The 18,312-nt window shown below is 35.1% G+C and overlaps 1 long non-coding RNA gene across 3 annotated transcripts; it reads left to right on the top strand.

The window, feature by feature from the left end:
- The first annotated feature begins 3,262 nt into the window (after positions 1 to 3,262).
- LOC139891177 (uncharacterized) lies at positions 3,263 to 7,307 on the top strand. 3 transcript variants are annotated; one of them, XR_011773554.1, is made up of 5 exons: positions 3,263 to 3,575; positions 4,040 to 4,149; positions 4,550 to 4,649; positions 5,582 to 5,725; positions 6,711 to 7,307. It is a non-coding gene; the product is annotated as an uncharacterized lncRNA (long non-coding RNA). The 3 variants fall into 3 exon arrangements; XR_011773553.1 differs by having other exon boundaries at positions 4,095 to 4,149; positions 4,550 to 5,725; XR_011773552.1 differs by having other exon boundaries at positions 4,550 to 5,725.
- Positions 7,308 to 18,312: the final 11,005 nt, after the last annotated feature.

Below are 18,312 nucleotides of genomic sequence, written 5' to 3'. Positions count from 1 at the left end.
TTGAATCCTTCAAGAACATTAAAGATTCAAGCTTTCTAGCTTTGAATCTTCATTACTTTGATGGATCTAAGCTTTATAGCTTAGGATCACTTTATTTTTGTTAAAAGATCAAAACTTGTGTTTATGATCTTCATGAAACTTGAAGATCTAGCTTCATGCTTTAAGGATCTTCAAGAACATTCAAGATTCAAGCTTTCTAGCTTTAAATCTTCATTAGTTTTGTTGGATCTAAGTTTTCTAACTTATGATCTCTTTTGTTTTGTTGAAAGATCAAAACTTGTGTTTATGGCCTTTTGCTTTCAAGATCTTCAAGAACATAAAAGATTCAAGCTTTTTAGCTTTGAAATCTCATAACTTTTGTTAAAAGGATCCAAGCTCTCTAGCTTAGGGTTCCATTACTTTGTTTGATCAAATTTATGTTCTTACTTGTTTGATTGAATGACAGTTTGTAGCTTTAGTTGTAGATAGAACTTGTATTTGTGCTAAGACTAAGAACATGATGTAACCTTGGTTCATCATCCTTCTAAAACTCTTAAGTGAGTTGTATTCTTGCTTAGTCTTGACATTGTGTGTTGATGGTTGAAACTTGGTCAAAGTGATGCTAAAACATCAAAGAGTTGTACACTTGAAGCTTACACGCATCAAGGATGAGAACCGTGATGAGCATCAAGCACCAAGAAACCCACCGGAGCACTTGTTTACTGTTTTTCGGGGTCTGATCAAACATCTGGGACTTCTGGAAAATTAATTTTCAGATAGTTCGTTTCGAGTAGATGACTTTTCGTTTAGGACTCGCCTAAATCTGATATACGGTTTAGGATTTATAGCCTTCCGAAAATCACTACGTCTTTGTAACGATGTGCTAAAAATTCTGACCTACTCGCGCTTGAACCATCGCCACGGTCAAGCGACATCGATTTAAGATCTGAGCCCCTTGATCTTCTTGATTTTTTGAGTGGACGAGACAAAACATCATCACCGAATAGAGCCTCATTTGGTTTTCTTTTGATTATTTCATTTTATTCATGGTTCAAGTCAAACACATCAGGTACTCGATCATCACCGCCGTTTTTGGCTTCAATCACAGGTTCACATCGGGCGTTTCGCCTACCAACAACCCGATCGATACTTTATCATCACCACTGTTTATACTAGTCCTTCGTTTTCATATTAATAGTGTTAATAAAATACACAGTCTAAGAAATCTCGTTATTATAGTGTACTTTTTCTTTACTTCACAGTTTTACCCCTTACTTATTGTCTTATACTTCGTATGCAAAAGTTAACTGCATAAATGAACTTTACCTTATTATTATTATTATTATTATTATTATTATTATTATTATTATTACTATTATTATTATTATTATCTATTATGGAAGTGAACTAATAATTTGGGACATCTTAAAATAAAATACTCCGTAGTAGGATAGCAATATGGGATGAAGAGAGTATTATATTATTAATGTACATCTTTGATGTCGTTTTGAGGTTGTCATGCCGTTTGCTACTGTTTAACAGCATGAGATAAATCGTCATTTGATCTTTTTTATTAGAAAACATGCCATTTTCTTTAGTCTCCTTTTTTTTAAACCTTTTTATATTTTTCTCGTTTTTTAAAAATGAAATTCGTTTCACCTTTGTTTATAAAGTAAGGTAGAGTATATATGTATTTTTTTTCATACAATAAAATGTCTATATCAGTCGGCGATGTACGGATTCTATATATAAAAGTATAGAACAAAATCATTTTTCGCAACAATACGCTGACCATTTCTTTGCTCGTTAACTATCGATAAGCGCATACAAACTTAATTATCGTCTGGATAGATGGAATTACAATAAACGGAGGCAAAAGGAAAGGGTTTTTCTGTTGAGTTTAATTTACTTGGAGAGTCCAAGTATTTCTTACTTATATATGTATTTAAATTTACCGGATTATCTCGCAATCATTTTTTATTATTTTTTGACCACTCATGACGTGTTACCATTGAGATTTAAACTTTTAGAATGATTTCAAGATGTCAACTAATATGTCATGATAGAGATTTTATTAGTTGTATCATATGCATATGTATACTGTATCATTTATCTAGCCCATTAGTTATATACTTTGTATTGGTCCCATTTAAATGATACAGTATACATATGCATATGATACAACTAATAGATTTTTGAACAGATGTAGAAATATATGATCTGTTCTTTCAAGAAACTTTAACATATATAAAGTAATATTGTCTATAGTATTAGTAGCATTTTACTACTATACTCTCAAAACTATATTAAGGACAGACTGAAATAAATTGCGCAACTAGACTTTACTAGCTCCGCCGGTGATATTCATATGACTCTCTTCGCCCCTTTGTAATTAAACTGTATAATATTGCAAAAGTTTCGTCAACCAATATCGTTGTGAATTGTCAACAAAATTTATATAAATGAATATATAATTAATCAATATATCAATCAATGTTGTATATAATATAATAAAAAGAGTTAAATTGACACTATTTTTTTTAATTAATCTGAGTATCCAATTTTTTTAAACTAACTAATTAATGACGATTACGCACTTGCAAGCAGCTTGGAGTTATTGGAGGTGAAGTCACAATATGAAGCAAAGGTGGCGACTGTCATTATTGTATGAAGCCAACTAGTCCACAAGGACCACAAGTCCACAACTATCAATATCATAATTGTTGCCCGATTTATTTATTACAGTATTAGTTAGGAAGGAATGTGATTAGTAGTTTAGTACCGTATATAGCACGGAGTAACAATAACTCAATAAGGACACGTCAATTGGGTTACTAGAAAAATTCTAAGTTTCTAATATTATTCTGTAAAATCAAACTAGATCAAATAATTATATACACTTATCTGGTGCAACTAAATTAATAAATGGCAAGTCCATGAATCATCATTTCATCATCATCATTATCATCATCATTCATCATTTCATCATTATCATTTCATCATTATCATTTCATCATCATTATCATCATCATCATCATCATTATCATCATTTCATCATCATTTCATCATTATCATTCATCATCATCATCATTATTTTATTACATCATATAAATCGTGAAAATAAATCTTACATGGCATCATTAGCTTAATCCTAATCCTAAATGCTGACATGTCAATCACATACTAATTATCATTAGCAATAATCTATGCCACTGTGGACAATCAAAAGATAAAAAAAAAAAAAGGAAAAAAAAAAAAAAAAACCCTTAAACAGCATTCTCTTTCCTTCTTCTCTGTTCAACCCACGAAAAAAAAAATCCCTCCCTTCGACTACTGAAACCCTAAATCGCTATGTTCATCGTCTCTTTCATCCATTGGATACTATTCTCAATTGAAATTCGTCAAAATCATCATCATATCATCAAATCCTCAATTATATAAGAGATATGGTAATATCCTCAATCATATAAGAGATATGGTAATGAATCCGGGCAGCATAATGATGAAGAACGGATAAATAATTTTAGGGTTCAATAATAGAACGGTCCAACAATGATGATGAAGAACGACGATTTAGCGATTTTCTCCTGATTAAGGTGAGTTCCTTTGATTTAGTTTACTTTTTCCTTAATTGACAATGATGCAGTTTTATTTTATTCATATACTTGCAGGTATTTTTTTTTTTTTTTGATACAATAATCTATTCTTCTTCTTTTTGATTTCGAGTAATTTTTTTTTTTTTTTTTTTGTATTCAATTATAGTGGTTTTTTATTTTATCATTTTTAGTTGGTTTTTATAATCAGTGTGTGTGTGTGTGTGTGTATAGATTGGTATTTGTATGTATAAATTTTGATTAGTTGATATTTTTATAATCAATTTTAGTTGATTTTTATTTGTATGTATAGACATGTGTGTGTACAATTGTAGTTTTCAATTTGTGTGTGTGTGTGTATAGATTGCAATTTGTTAACCAATTAAGACAATGTTCTGTTTAGTATTCATCAAAAATGTGGTAAACATGATTAATTGTTGAAGGAAATTACGAGTATTAATTTGCAGGTATATATCAATTAGAACTTGTATTAGAACTTGGTTTTAATGCATTTTTCTAAAGGTATAACAAAGCCGGATGGGAGGAAATTATTGACTGCGTCGAGCAAAATGTGATAGTAAGTCTTTCTATAAATAATCACTTGTGGAAATATTGACCCATTATTTATCAATGGGTTGGCTTAGATTATGTTTTTATCTTAAAGACGTCAAATGTAAGTGATAAATAACAAAAAGAGGCGAATTAGTATTGTAATGGTTTGTTCTGAATATCTTATTTATCTTAGAAGCTTAAAATGGATAAATAAAGTGTTTGTGGGACATCCTTTGTTTATATCATGCTAAGATGAGCTGTTTTTAGTGCAAATCCATTGATACCCATTATCAAAGAAGTAATGATAAATAAATTATGAGTATTTGTTGGTGCAGCCCGATGTTGTCTTAAGTTTAGTGTAGAAAGTTTAAAGCTTTATTTCTTTTAAGGTTTTTTAACATCTTCTTTTTATTATATATATGTAGCCAGATGTATTGATCTTCTATCTTAGAGGAGTCAGTCGGTCACCACCAACCTCAAAATGAAGATCAATGTAGTTCTCACCTACATGTATCCAGGTTTGTGGTATGTGATATTCGGAAAATTATATACCCTCTTTTTACTATTTCTATTTGTTATATATAAATCATGAAATAATGATGTCCTTGAGGTGGCAAGATAAGTAGGTTAGTTGGGGGTCAAAATGTGTAACTTTTAGTCTGGATGGATAGGATTGGTCAAAATATGTATTTTAGTGGGGTGAAAAGGTAGCAGGTCTAACCACACAAAACGAGCACTAATTATAAATATAAATTGAGATGAAGTGTATGTATACTCCAAGAATTTGAAGCTGTAGGAATTAGTATCTACAGCTTCATTGAAGAAGGTTTGGTATCATTCTGTTTTATTTGTTTGCTTCTCTGGTTTTAGATGTTAAAATTTGTTTGTGCAAAATTGTGAATATTTGTCTTTTAACTTCGGAAAGCTGGTGCAAGTTAGGTGGTTTTGTAAGAGCAGGAATTAAGTTACTAACGAAATCAGCTAACTACCTGGAAAGTTGTTTCATGTTTTTTAGATTCTTTTTTGCTCTGATTGATTAGATACTATTTGGTTGTTGTATAAATTTATTTATCTGCTACATAATTTGTATGTGGAAGTACAGGTAGGATGTATTCATATATATGTATGGTCTGGTCAATTAGGTGTCCTTGAATTTATTCATTTTTAAAAACTCAATATTTATCTCAGTTTTGCTATATTGTAAGTAATTTTCTAAAATTATTGTATACGGTACATTTATGTCCATGAATATGATACAATAAAGGCATATAACACATGATCTTTTATGGTATCTTTCTTATTATGAATTTGATAAAGTTGCTTTTCAAGATGTGTGCTTGGAATGGGTCTGTATACTGATTAAACTGTTGTGGGAATGCAGAATGTGGGATATTGTTGTATATATTTTTTAAGAGTTATTTATGATTGTTTGATTTCCCATTTGTTAAATTTTTCAGTCTTTATTTGAGCCCAGGCTCCTCCCTTATCGGGCGTATCTGCAAACCAAAAATTTTGGGACTTCCAAAACCCCTACGCAGCCCCAACAGATGACGATGTAACTGATTTTGCAATGGCCAAATCTGAATCCATTTCCTTATAAGGTAAGTTCTATTGCTAACTGTCACTACCATCTTTCACTAAATGCTATTATGCAAACTGGAATAACACAATTTTGTAACCATCAAGTCATTTATTAAATGAAAAACTTAATAAAAAAAAATTTTGTCGTACCTTTTAATATAGCTGAAAACAACTTATATGTGACTTTCACCTGACCTTCAAGCTTACTTTTACTAGCATCCTTACAATACATTAACGACAACGACAACAAAACTCAATACCACATAAGTGGTGTATGGGGGAGGTGAGATGTAGACAATCCTTCCCCTATCCGAGAATAAAGACAAGTCATTTCTTCACCCAGAGTGAAACCTCTCTCTATTCGACGGATAAAGAGATTGCTTCCGAGAGGACCTCCGGCCTTTAAGTAGGAAAAGTTTAAAAAGAAATAAAAATAATAAAATAAAAATAATTAGACGCCATGAAAATGGTAGAATCAAATTTCCATGGGTTTTAACTCCTGCCTGGAATTTAATTTAGGCTCTAAGAGTCAGTCAAGTCGCCAATAAATTGACAATTGTTGTCGACTCAATAGAGCCGTACCTTACAATACATTAACGACCCTTAAATATTAATTGCTTTGCAACACCAAGATTTGAAGTTTTGAACCCTTTGCTTTGATAACCATCTTTAACTGTATAGGGTGACAAAATGGATATATGTTTATATATTTGAGTGTTATTGTGTGAACTGAGACAAAACAAATTTACCACCATCAACTAATTTGCTGCATTAAAATTCTACAGGTATTTTTTTTTACCTTAACCCATTTCAAATTCTGCAGGTATTTTTGATTTTGTGTTAAAGAAACTTGCTTCTCAAATTGCCAACAAGAGACATTATTGTCCATGAGTTGTATTCAAAATATTAATTTACATTACCACATACCCATATAGTATAGTTTTTTGTTTAAAGTTGATGCATTATTTAATTTAATTAATATTGAAATGGTTTATCGAAATTCAGATGTTTTGAAGCAAAAACAATCTACTCAGAGTTTAGAGAGATGTTGAGGATCATCACGAGCCCATGTCAATCGAAACAACGGAACCTCGAAAAGATCATATGGTATTTATTGATCTTCTTCATGTATTTTGTCCGTAAATGACTTGATCTTTTTGGTCATCAGTTTGACAACACAACAACAACAGACCCAATCCCACATGTGAATGTTGATTAGAAAAACTTACGGTGAATGTTGATTGTACATTGCAAGATTTGGTAAAAAGATTGAAGCTCGATGTTATAGTTAAATTAATTGTTCATAATCCATACCAGGTGGGTTCTTTTAGAACTTTGGGTTCAGCAAATGGCTTAGTGGATGTGCATAATGGGAATATGAAAGCAAAAGTGTGATGGTATGCAACTAATAATTGTTTACGGGTATAGATTAATTATTACTTCTGAGAATGAGTTGTTCAAGTTATGTTTGATTTAACGGGTGGAATTGTTAAAAGTTGTCGCTAAAAGAGAATGTGTCAAAGTGGGTCGAAAGTCCTCCAAAATGTACATTTCATGCATACAACATAAATCATTATTATTAGAGCTTACACTTCATTTGTTAATCACTAAATAATTTTTCAACAAAAAGTGCTATGGTGCATGTGGTCCCAACTGAACAAAATATTACACATCTTGAGCTCAATTCATATAACTTGCTACCCAATCCGTTCATTTTTCCTTAAATCTCATGCATCATTGTACAGTTATATATGTGAATCACATCACTGAAGTATGTTAGGGACAAGAAATCATGTTTACGTCAATTCGTAACTTTATGTTGTGCAATCAATCTATGTATGAATTATAAATTATCAAAGTTTTACTAATGTGTGTTGTTTACAAAAACATATTTTACTAATTCAACCACAACAGTACTTTTGACACTTTTCCTATAATATCGTTATTTCATATAGACGTGTAAAAATCAATAATGTTTACGGATGAGTCTCCGTGCAACGCACGGGCTCATAAATCTAGTCTTATATATAAACTGTAAACTGGAAATTGGCATTGGAAATTCATAATTAAATTAACAAGCAAAGCTTGATCGAGTATTAATTAGATGTTAGAATATTGTTATTTAAGTTAAGTGATTCTTTAAATTTATAGTTACAGTTCCTGTTAAATGACGCCACTACAAACCGTGTCCTCAACCGATAATAATTCTTAAAAATCAAACTTGCATTTTGAGCCAACAAATGAACGCTGTGGCATTAAATTCCCAAGACCGGGGAATTGGGATCTTGGAAGTCAAACCGTTGACCAAATGTATTACGGAGTATGTTTTTCTACTCTTAAAACAAAGGCTTTATGTCTATGAATGGGTATATATATTTTTTTATAATTTTATTTTAAATTGTTTGTTTTTCCAAAAGTAAAAGATAAAATAACATCTTATTTGATATGCAATTTCGCAGTACTAAAAATATGTGCACAACAACAACAACAAAACTCAACCCCACATATATAGAGTATGAGGGAGGTGAGACGTAGACAATCCTTATTAAAAATATGTGCGTGTTCATGTATTTGAGTTCATTTTATCATTTTTTCGAAAACGTTTTCTATTTTTATAAGTCTTCGTCATTTTTACGAAAAAAAATAGAAATATGTGCTACAGAAAAAAATATAAAACACAAATAAACTTTTATTACCAATAATAATAATAACAATAATAATATATTATTACCTTCATATTTTTATTGTTATGCTTATAATTTCTTAGATATTAAATTTATTATTATGTGTATACAATTTATAATATATCTTGAGACAGTAAAAAAAAAAGACCACGAGATAATCTGATTATTCCACATATATCTTAGTAATGTAAGCACCTCCTGAAGTAGCCTGAAGAGGGAAACATCAATGTATTTATAATTGAAAATTTTAGTATTATCAATAATCATTTTGGTTAGTTGAATTTACAGAAAGAAAAGAGTTATTGAATTATATACAATAATGAGTTTGAAGAGTTCGGACTGCAAATTGCTTGAGATTACTCGATATTGTGTTGCGAAATGTCGGGACCAAGGAGTACACCCATTGAAACAGATTTATAACCACCAATCGGGTAAATAACTGCCAAGCGGTTAAATAACAAGCATTTCTACAAGTTGTAACCGAAAGGGTAAAACTGTCATATTTGAAATATTGATTTTTCGTAAGAATGTTGTATCCTTTCACTTCGCATCCTTTTGTTTTTTGTGTGTGAGTGTGTGTGTGAAAGCGCACGCGCTTACATAAGATCATACGAAAAGTCTATAAAAACTCATGATATTTTGCTTTGTAGTTTTATTGTCATAATAATTTTGCAATATGCTGATTTGTTGAATTCTATAGTTTAGTTCATTACGGGTTTTGGTTCATTCGATATATTTCAAACCGTGATCTTTCAAGCCACCACAGTTGTAGTGCTCAAAGTAGACAGATAATGTAGACAAGTGACAATGATTTAGTAGTGTGATATGCTTCGATATATTACAAGCCATCTTTCGGCTTGGTCTTAGTAGAAGAACAAAGCAACTTATGATCCATCACGCCACAGTGAGCTGTTAGTTTCGCAGGCCTCGAGATAGCATTAGTGAATAGCTTTGGGTTCTCAGTTACTTAAAAACAAGTACTACTTTGTAAAACAATAATAAATATACTTAGTATGAAATGAATGTACAACTATAGATATGATAATAAAGAGTAGCACCAAAGTTAACATTGTTGTGCAGGCATCAGATTCTGTTTTATGGTTAAGTTTTGCTGTATGCTTTTGTTCTTTTCTTTTGTCCAACCACAATTCTGAACTGTTATTCACACATAGATGATGATTAATTATTTTTTAAGAGTGAAGATTCAAAATTCAAAGGTAAAAAGTGTATGATCTGGGGTGGATGGATAGATCTCTGCGTATTAATTAATAAGAGATTGGTGTAAAGGGGTGAAATCGGTATGCAGAAAGTGTATCTGTAGAAATGACTGGCATTTGCTTGCTGATTAAACTTTCAAATAATCAAAATCCAATACTTATAATGTCAATAATAATAATAATAATAATATAATAATAAATCTCTATCTCTATTACACTAATGAATGGAAAACGGTTATGAAGAAGGTGAGGAAATTTGCAAGAAGCATCCAGAAAATGAAAGCACCATCAAGAAAGAAACCAAAACCCCTATGTAGTAAATATCTATGGGAATAAAACGAGGAAAATACCCCTAGTGAGTGGTCTAATAAGACGAAACTAGTTTTCGACCCTCACTTCGTGCAGGGGGTTCAGTTTTCAATGTATACTATTGCGTTTAGTTTATAAAATTATTTCGTGGCTAACGATGATGTCGTTGCAGCGCAACTCGAGTCGAACTAAAAGGTATAACCCGTGAAAGATTTAAATGTTATTTTAAATTAACAATATATGTGTATCTCCGCGTTTCGCTATGGAATTGTCGATTTTTAAAAATTTAACGCAAAATCAACGTGTATGAAAAGTACCCAAAATATTTAGCCTTTTTTAAAAAGAATCCGTTTTGAGTATAGTTAGTGACGTTGTGTTCGTAAAATTATTTCGAGTTTAACGATGATGCCGGAAAAATTTAACTCGTTGCGAGCGAGAAGATATGACCTGTTGAATACTTGGGTGGAGTTTATTTAAGAATTTTTATGAAAATGTTGATTTGACACTTTACCCCCTGTTTGGGGGGCCGGTTTTAATGTTTGAACAAAGCGTGAGGGGTTTTTTTGGCAAAGTGGAAGTTGGTAAAAAAAAAAAAAAAAGACGAAATGACAAAAATACAACTGATACTATTTATCATTTTTGTTTAATAGTTAATATGATAATTACCGTGATGTGACAATATCTAGAGTGAATGGTCATTGCTTATTTTTTTTTTAACCTGTGTATCTAAACGGTCAACTTGACTAATCCCAGGGCGACTACTCGCTACGCGAGCAGCCCGGAGTCATTGCAGGCGAACCTCCGTGGCCATGAGTGGATAACTGTGGGTGCCTGGAATCGAACCCATGACCTCCACTATGGAAGGCGAGGGTCATAACCATTCAACCATCACACTCATGGTTATGGTCATTGCTTATTGATATATAGATTAATATATATCATAAAAGCATATGCGTTGATCACCTACATTAGGGTTGTTTGGCATATCAATTTTCGATTTCATCAATTTATTTGGCTCAGTTTATTTAGTTTTTAAATTTTGAGAAAATAACTGGATTTTGATTTTAATTTTGAAACCATAATTAAACCGAAACCGAATCAGAATATTTTACATTCGTACAATACATTGAAATAAGATACTCCGTACATAAAAAAGGTTTTGCTAACATGTGTCCAATGACACACGATAAGTTGCATTTAATGAAAGCAAAATTTTCTAAAATATTAATATTTTTATTTAATACCCATTGATCTAATCTGAAATTACTATTAAGTTTTTTCATGTGCAATGCATGTGAGGGGTATTTTTGTCCTTTCGTCTATCTTTTTTACTACTTAATTTTTTTTATCATTCACTCAAGCTTTTTCCCCCATTAAAAATCCCAATAAACATCCGAATTAAATACCCTTTCCACTTTCTTATCTTCAATTATAATTATAACTTGTATTAAAAATGTTTTTGAACAATTAAACACACTTCTTTTTGTTCAGTCATGCGAAGTTGTCGCGATGAATCCACCATCAACTGAAGCTAGCTCCATCGTCAGCCACCTGCAACAACCGTCGTCACCATCTTAGATCTCGAGTTTAGAGGAATTGACAAAAACGAAGATGGTGGATACCATAATCGAACCTTTGTTTTTTGAAGTTTGTGTTTTTAGATTTGCAGTTCTTTAAAAATTAATTGGGTTTTAATTTTTTAAAAGTTTGTGTTTTTATGTTTAGTGCATTTAGTTGAAGATGGGATGACGATTATTTTCACCGGACCAAATGAAAACCCAAATCGATGTAAGAACCAAGTTCGAATGGTACATAATTGTGTATACAATAAAAAGCTGGCGGCTTCTGTTTCAGCATGGGGCCGCGGCGCGGCCCTTTAGGTCGCGGCGCCGCTGGCGTCAGGTGGAAACTCCTTGTTTATTTAAATTGAAGAAGGGCATTTTGGTATTTTCACTTGGGGAACGAATTTAAGCCCACAAGATCAGTTTAGGAGGATCATTTACTCCTCTCACACCAACCTTATCTCTCTTATTCAATTTTAGAGAGATATTGAGTTTTAGAGTGAGAGAGCTCACTTTGGGGAAGAAGAAGGCCAAATCTCGCCCAAGTACAAGTATTAAAGTTGTTCACTACATCTCTAGCTATGATTTGATAGTAGTGGTAAGTGTTAATTCCAAGTTTTAACTCTTAATTGTTTTATGACTAGTGATTTGGTTATGTGTTTTATTTTAAGACCCATTTTAGGGTTAAATGGGCGATTTTGGGGTGAACGTGATGAATGGAAACCCTAAGGTTTGAAATCTAGGGTTTAGCCATGAAATTTGAAGTTGTAGGGTTATTTGTGTTGTTGAATCACTAGCACACTTAGATGTTAGTGAAAGATTTGTTATTTTGGGTCATAAATGCATTAGTGAGGTTAGTTGGTAAATAGTCCAACTTGTTATGTGTATTAATTGGGCATTAATTGTATTAGGTGACTTGCTTTGAATGTTGCAAGTTTATTGTTGGAATCTCACGAGGACGATAAGGTTAGTGGAATATTTATGTATGAATGTATATGATTTATTTGCCCGTATTAATTGTGAACATAGCCGTTTTGTGCACATGGTTGTGAGTAATAGCCGTTATTAGGTGATGCCATAGCCGTTTTGGAACACTTTGGGGTAATACCTTAGCCATTTTGGGATACCTCGGGGTTAGCATACCATAGCCATTTTGGACGCTAACCGAATAGTCGGTTCTTACTCACACGTAATCAAGTGATGCCATAGCTGTTTTAGAACACGTGGAGGTGATGCCATAGCCGTTTCGGGGGTTAGCATACCATAGCTGTTTTTGGGCGCTAACGGTTGTTATGAACACCGATGACTTGTTCGCGAGGTCATTCCCTTGCGATTATTGGTTAACCATGGTTTATACTTGTTGTTGTTTAGCATTTCATTACTATTATGATTATTATGCTAATGATGTTACTAGTTGCACGAACTGACGATACTAGCTTTTGTTATGAGATGATTTACGTTTTGATGCATTGTATGATGTTGTGGATGCGAGTAGGTAAATTGTATATGCATGTATATATTTATTCTACTCACTAAGCGTTTTCCTTACCCCTCTCGTTGTTTACATTTTTAGGCTCCGGCGTGGATAGAGGCAAGGGTATTTGCTTGGACTAGCGGGCTCCTTAATGTATATGCTAGTGTATTGCTTTTGAAGTTCGACCTAGGTTTGGGTAGTTTAACCCCAAACGCCATGCTCGGGTTTTGTTTGGTAATTAAATTTGTCGGTCGAAACTTATACTTGATGTGTAAGTGAGCGTATGGAGCTCGGTGGTCAAATACTCGATTTGTGGTTGTTAAAACATGTAAATTTTATTTACTAATGCGGCGAAAGCCATTGTGTTGATAAATGTCGATTACTTCGAAATATGGTGTTGTATAATTTTTGTACAAGTCAGAATCAGGTCCAGGGTTGTGCCGTGCCGCGACCCCTTTGGGGCGCGCCGCGAACTTGAACGTACTTTGGTATCAGCTTTTTGATGGTCTCTGACATTCAGTTTTCATTGTGGGTCGCGCCGAGGCCAGATGAACCGCGTCTTGGTAATTGCCTGACAGGCTTGGCCTGTCCACTTAAAAAAAATGTTTTGCTATGTTTAACGGGTTGGGTTGTTACAAGTGGTATCAGAGCATTGTCTAAGGGTTTTAGGTGACTTGAGATAGGCGCCTAGACTTAGACTTTTTGTGTTGCTATTTTATATGCAGGACTTGTAGGACTGCGGGTCGGTACGGGTTTTGTTTAGTGCCTTAGCGAATAGGTGGACTAACTATGCTAATGTTATGTCGTTACTAATCATGTGTTATTGTTTTGAACATCGAGCAAGATGGTTGTGATACGTTTGAGCTGGGCATGGTGTGTGAGCGTAATAGTGATTCGCGACCACTATTACGGTTGCAAGTCAAGTCAAGCAAGAACGTGTGACAAGTATTAAGCTAGGTGTGATGTGTGTGCTGTAATATGCATATGTATATATATGTATATGTATTGTTTTGTTGATGATATCTAATCCGTTTCGATTCTTAGAATGAAGATGAGAAATGGAACGGAGACAAACAACGGTGGTGGTCCTCCACATGAGGAAGCGGATGAAATGACCACCAAAATAGAGGCCGCTCTAGAAAACTACGTTTCGGTTTTCTCCCAAAAAGTTAAGCAAATACTTGAAGAGTCAGTTTCGAAACATGTGGTTGATTTGATTCGAGAACAAATGGCCGATGCCGTGAAAGAAGAAGTTGAAAGGAGGTTTCCTAGACCTCAACATGGGGGAGAGATGGTGTTTAGCTATAAAAACTTTATGGGCCTCCTCACTTTTCCGGGGATCCCGACCCCATGAAAAGTACGCCTTGGATTTTCGATGTTGAAGGTTGTTTTCTCACTAGCGAGTGCCCACCAGAAAAGAAGACAAGGCTTACCACTAGTTTGTTGAGGGGCCATGCTAAAGATTGGCTTAATGGTAAGATTGACATGGTGGTGACGCGGCTTTTGTAGGGTTGTCTTGGGAAGAGTTCAAGAAAGAGTTTTTCCTTGAGTATCGTACGCAAGCGGATCTTTCTAAATTACGCAACGAGTTAAGAAACATGCGGCAAGGGTCTTTGGACCTAAACACTCTTAAAACCAACTTTCTAGCCAAAACTCGTTTTTGCCCCGAGTATGTGGGGAATAACCAATTGTTGATGGAAGATTTTCATGCGACCCTTAGAGATGATTTGAAGGGTAAGATTGGTATTGGTCATGTCGAGACTTTTGCTAAGCTCTTGGCGGTGGCGAAAGGATTTGAAGCGCAAGCTCCGAATCCGGTTGGTTATGGGTCGAGAAAAAGAAAATTTGAAGCATCTAGTTACTCCAACAAGAAAAGCAAGGGTGTGTCCGAAAGCGTCGAAAGTGTGAGAAAAAGTGGTTCGAGTACTTTTACACCTACGTGTTATAGTTGCGGGAAGAAGGGTCATTTCTCCCATGATTGTTTGAGCAATACGGTCACGTGCTTTAATTGTTAAAAGTGGGGCACCGGAAGTCGGAATGTCCCGAATTGTTAGGTGACCAAGTGAAGAAGCTAGAGAAGGCGGCGGGTAAGGCTAGGGGACGAAATTATTTAATGACTAATGATGAAGCCAAACGATCCAACGAAGTTGTCTCAGGTACTTTCATGGTTAACTCTAATCCGGCAAGAATACTATTTGATAGTGGTGTTAATTTATCGTTTGTGTCTCCACGATTTGTGTCTAAGCTTAATAAACCACTAGCTAAGTTAAGTCATCCGGTAGAAGTTAAAATAGCGGATGGTAAGACGGTGCTAGGGGTTGATGTGTGTAAAGATTGTGATGTTGTGTTTGGAGCCGAAACCTTTAAAATCGATCTTATCCCGATGACTTTGGGTGAGTTTGATATTGTTGTGGGTATGGATTGGCTCGATCGTTATAGAGCCGATATTGCATGCCATGAAAAGTTTATTCGTGTAAAGACCCCAAGTGGGGGAGAGTTAATTATTCATGGCGATAAACGAAGGAGACTCGTACCATTATGCACTTATGCACGAGCGCGTCATTTCCTTAATAGTGGTGGTATGGTTTTTCTTGCCCATGTTGTTGATACTAGCGAAGAGCTACCATCTATTCGTGAAATTCTGGTGGTTAGCGAATTTGAAGATGTGTTTCGGGATGAACTACTGAGTGTTCCGGCAGAAAGACAAGTTGAATTTCGCATTGAGTTGGTTCCGGGAGCTAATCCCATTGCTAAGACGCCTTATCGTTTAGTACCAATGGAAATGCAAGAATTGATGAACCAAACCCAAGAGTTGCTTGAAAATGGTTTTATTCGACCGAGTGCTTCGCCATGGGGTGCTCCGGTTTTGTTCGTGAAAAATAAAGATGGTAGTATGCGGATGTGCATCGACTATAGGGAGTTGTACAAAGTGACGATCAAAAATCGTTATCCATTGCCTAGGATTGACGATTTGTTTGACCAACTTCAAGGTGCGACTTGCTCTTCTAAAATTGACTTACAGTCCGGTTATCACCAAATGCGGGTCCGTGAGGAAGATATTGAGAAAACGGCCTTTCGAACTCGTTACGGGCATTTTGAATTTGTGGTTATACTCTTCGGTCTTACGAATGCACCGGCAGCATTCATGGATCTTATGAACTGAGTATGCCAACCTATGTTGGACAAGTCGGTAATTGTGTTCATTGACGACATACTTGTCTATTCGAAGAGTATGAAGGAACATAAACATCATTTGAGCGGAGTGTTGAAAACGTTGCGGGGGGAGAAGTTGTATGCTAAATTCTCCAAATGCAAATTTTGGGTAAGAGAAGTTCAATTCCTTGGTCATATTGTGAATAAGGAAGGTATTTAAGTAGATCTGGGGAAGATAGAGACGATGAAGAGTTGGGGACAACCGACTACACCTACGGAGATTCGAAGTTTTCTCGGATTGACCGGTTATTATCGTCAGTTTATCCAAGACTTTTCTAAGATCGCCTCTCCATTGACAAGGTTGACAAGGAAGAACACAAGGTTTAGTAGGGAAAATGAGCAAGAGATTGCTTTTCAATTGTTGAAAGAGAAATTGTGTCAAGCTCTGGTTTTGGTATTGCCAGAAGGTGTAGAAGATATGACGGTTTATTGTGATGCCTCATTAAATGGGATCGGGTGTGTTCTAATGCAATGGGGTAAAGTGATCGCTTAAGCCTCTAGACAATTAAAGGAACATGAAAAGAATTACCCGACGCATGATCTCGAATTAGTGGCGGTGGTCCATGCATTGAAAATTTGGCACCACTACTTGTATGGTGTCAAGTGTACGATTTATTCGGATAACAAGAGTTTCAAACATCTTTTTGATCAACGGGATTTGAATTATCGACAACGTAGATGGATGGATGTGGTGAAGGATTATGATTGTGAGATACTTTACCATCCGGGTAAGGCGAATGTGGTCGCGGGCGCGTTGAACCGAAAGAGTCAACATCCGGCGATACGAGTAGGATCGATACGCATGACAATTACTAACGATTTTCTTGTAAAGCTCGGTGAGATTCAAATTGAAGATTTTGTTAATAACAAACACGAAGAAAGAATCATGGGACAAATGGAGTCTATTCAATTAGGCTCTCACGGGTTGTTGTCCTTTCAAAATAGGGTGTCGGTACCAAAGATGGGGGATTACCGAAAGGTGCTTCTTGATGAAGCGCACAAGTCAAAGTATTCCATTCATCCGGGTTCAACGAAAATGTACCTCGATTTGAAGAAAGAGTATTGGTGGCCCGGAATGAAACGTGATGTGGTTAAATATGTTGAACAATGTGTTACGTGTTTGCAAGTAAAAGCCGAACATCAAAAACCTTATGGTAAATTGCAACCTTTCGATATCCCGAAGTGGAAGTGGGAGCATATTACCATGGACTTTATCACAAAGTTGCCAAAGATGGCGAGGACCCAACATGATACTATTTGGGTGATTGTCGATCGATTGAAGAAAAGTGCTTTGTTCCTTCCGATTCATGAAGCGATTACGTCGGAGGCACTTTCAACGTTGTTCCTTAGGGAAGTGGTAGCGATACATGGGGTTCTCGTGTCTATTGTTTCGGATCGAGACACCCGTTTTACATCTCGATTTTGAAAAAAGTTTCATGAAGACATGGGTACAAGGTTCAACATGATCACGACATATCATCCTCGAACGGATGGTCAAACCGAACGTACTAATCAAACCTTGGAAGACATTTTAAGGGCGTGCGTGATTGATTTTGGAGGTAGTTGGGATGAACATTTACCTTTGGTGGAATTCTCGTACAATAATAGTTTTCATACTAGTATTGGAATGCCACCATACGAGATGTTGTATGGTAGAAGGTGTCGAAGCCCGATTTGTTGGGGTGAAGTGGGTTAAAAGGAAGTCGGGAGCATCGACTTGGTATTAGAGACTAATGGTAAAATTGAAATGATTCGAACTCGATTAAAGGCGGCGCAAGATAGACAAAAATCTTATGCCGATAAACGAAGGTGACCGATTGAGTTCCAAGAGGGCGACATGGTGATGCTTAAGGTTTCGCCGTGGAAGGGTATTATACGGTTCGGAAAGCGGGGGAAGTTAGCTCCTTGATTTATTGGTCCTTTCAAGATCTTGGATCGTGTCGGTGAGGTTGCTTATAGATTAGAGTTGCACGAAGAGCTTGCGGGGATTCATAACACATTCCATGTTTCCCATCTCCGTAAGTGTCTTGCGGATGACTCGACGTGGGTACCGTTGGATGAGATTTCATTGAATAACAAATTAGAGTATGTGGAGGAACCGATTTTCATTCTTGATGAGAAGATCAAAATGTTGCGTAATAAGGAGGT

This window comes from Rutidosis leptorrhynchoides, chromosome 2, assembly GCF_046630445.1.
Source record: "Rutidosis leptorrhynchoides isolate AG116_Rl617_1_P2 chromosome 2, CSIRO_AGI_Rlap_v1, whole genome shotgun sequence".
In the NCBI taxonomy this organism is placed as follows: Eukaryota; Viridiplantae; Streptophyta; class Magnoliopsida; order Asterales; family Asteraceae; genus Rutidosis; species Rutidosis leptorrhynchoides.
Note: the sequence above shows the minus strand (reverse complement) of the source record. Positions and strands in the feature narration are given on the sequence as shown.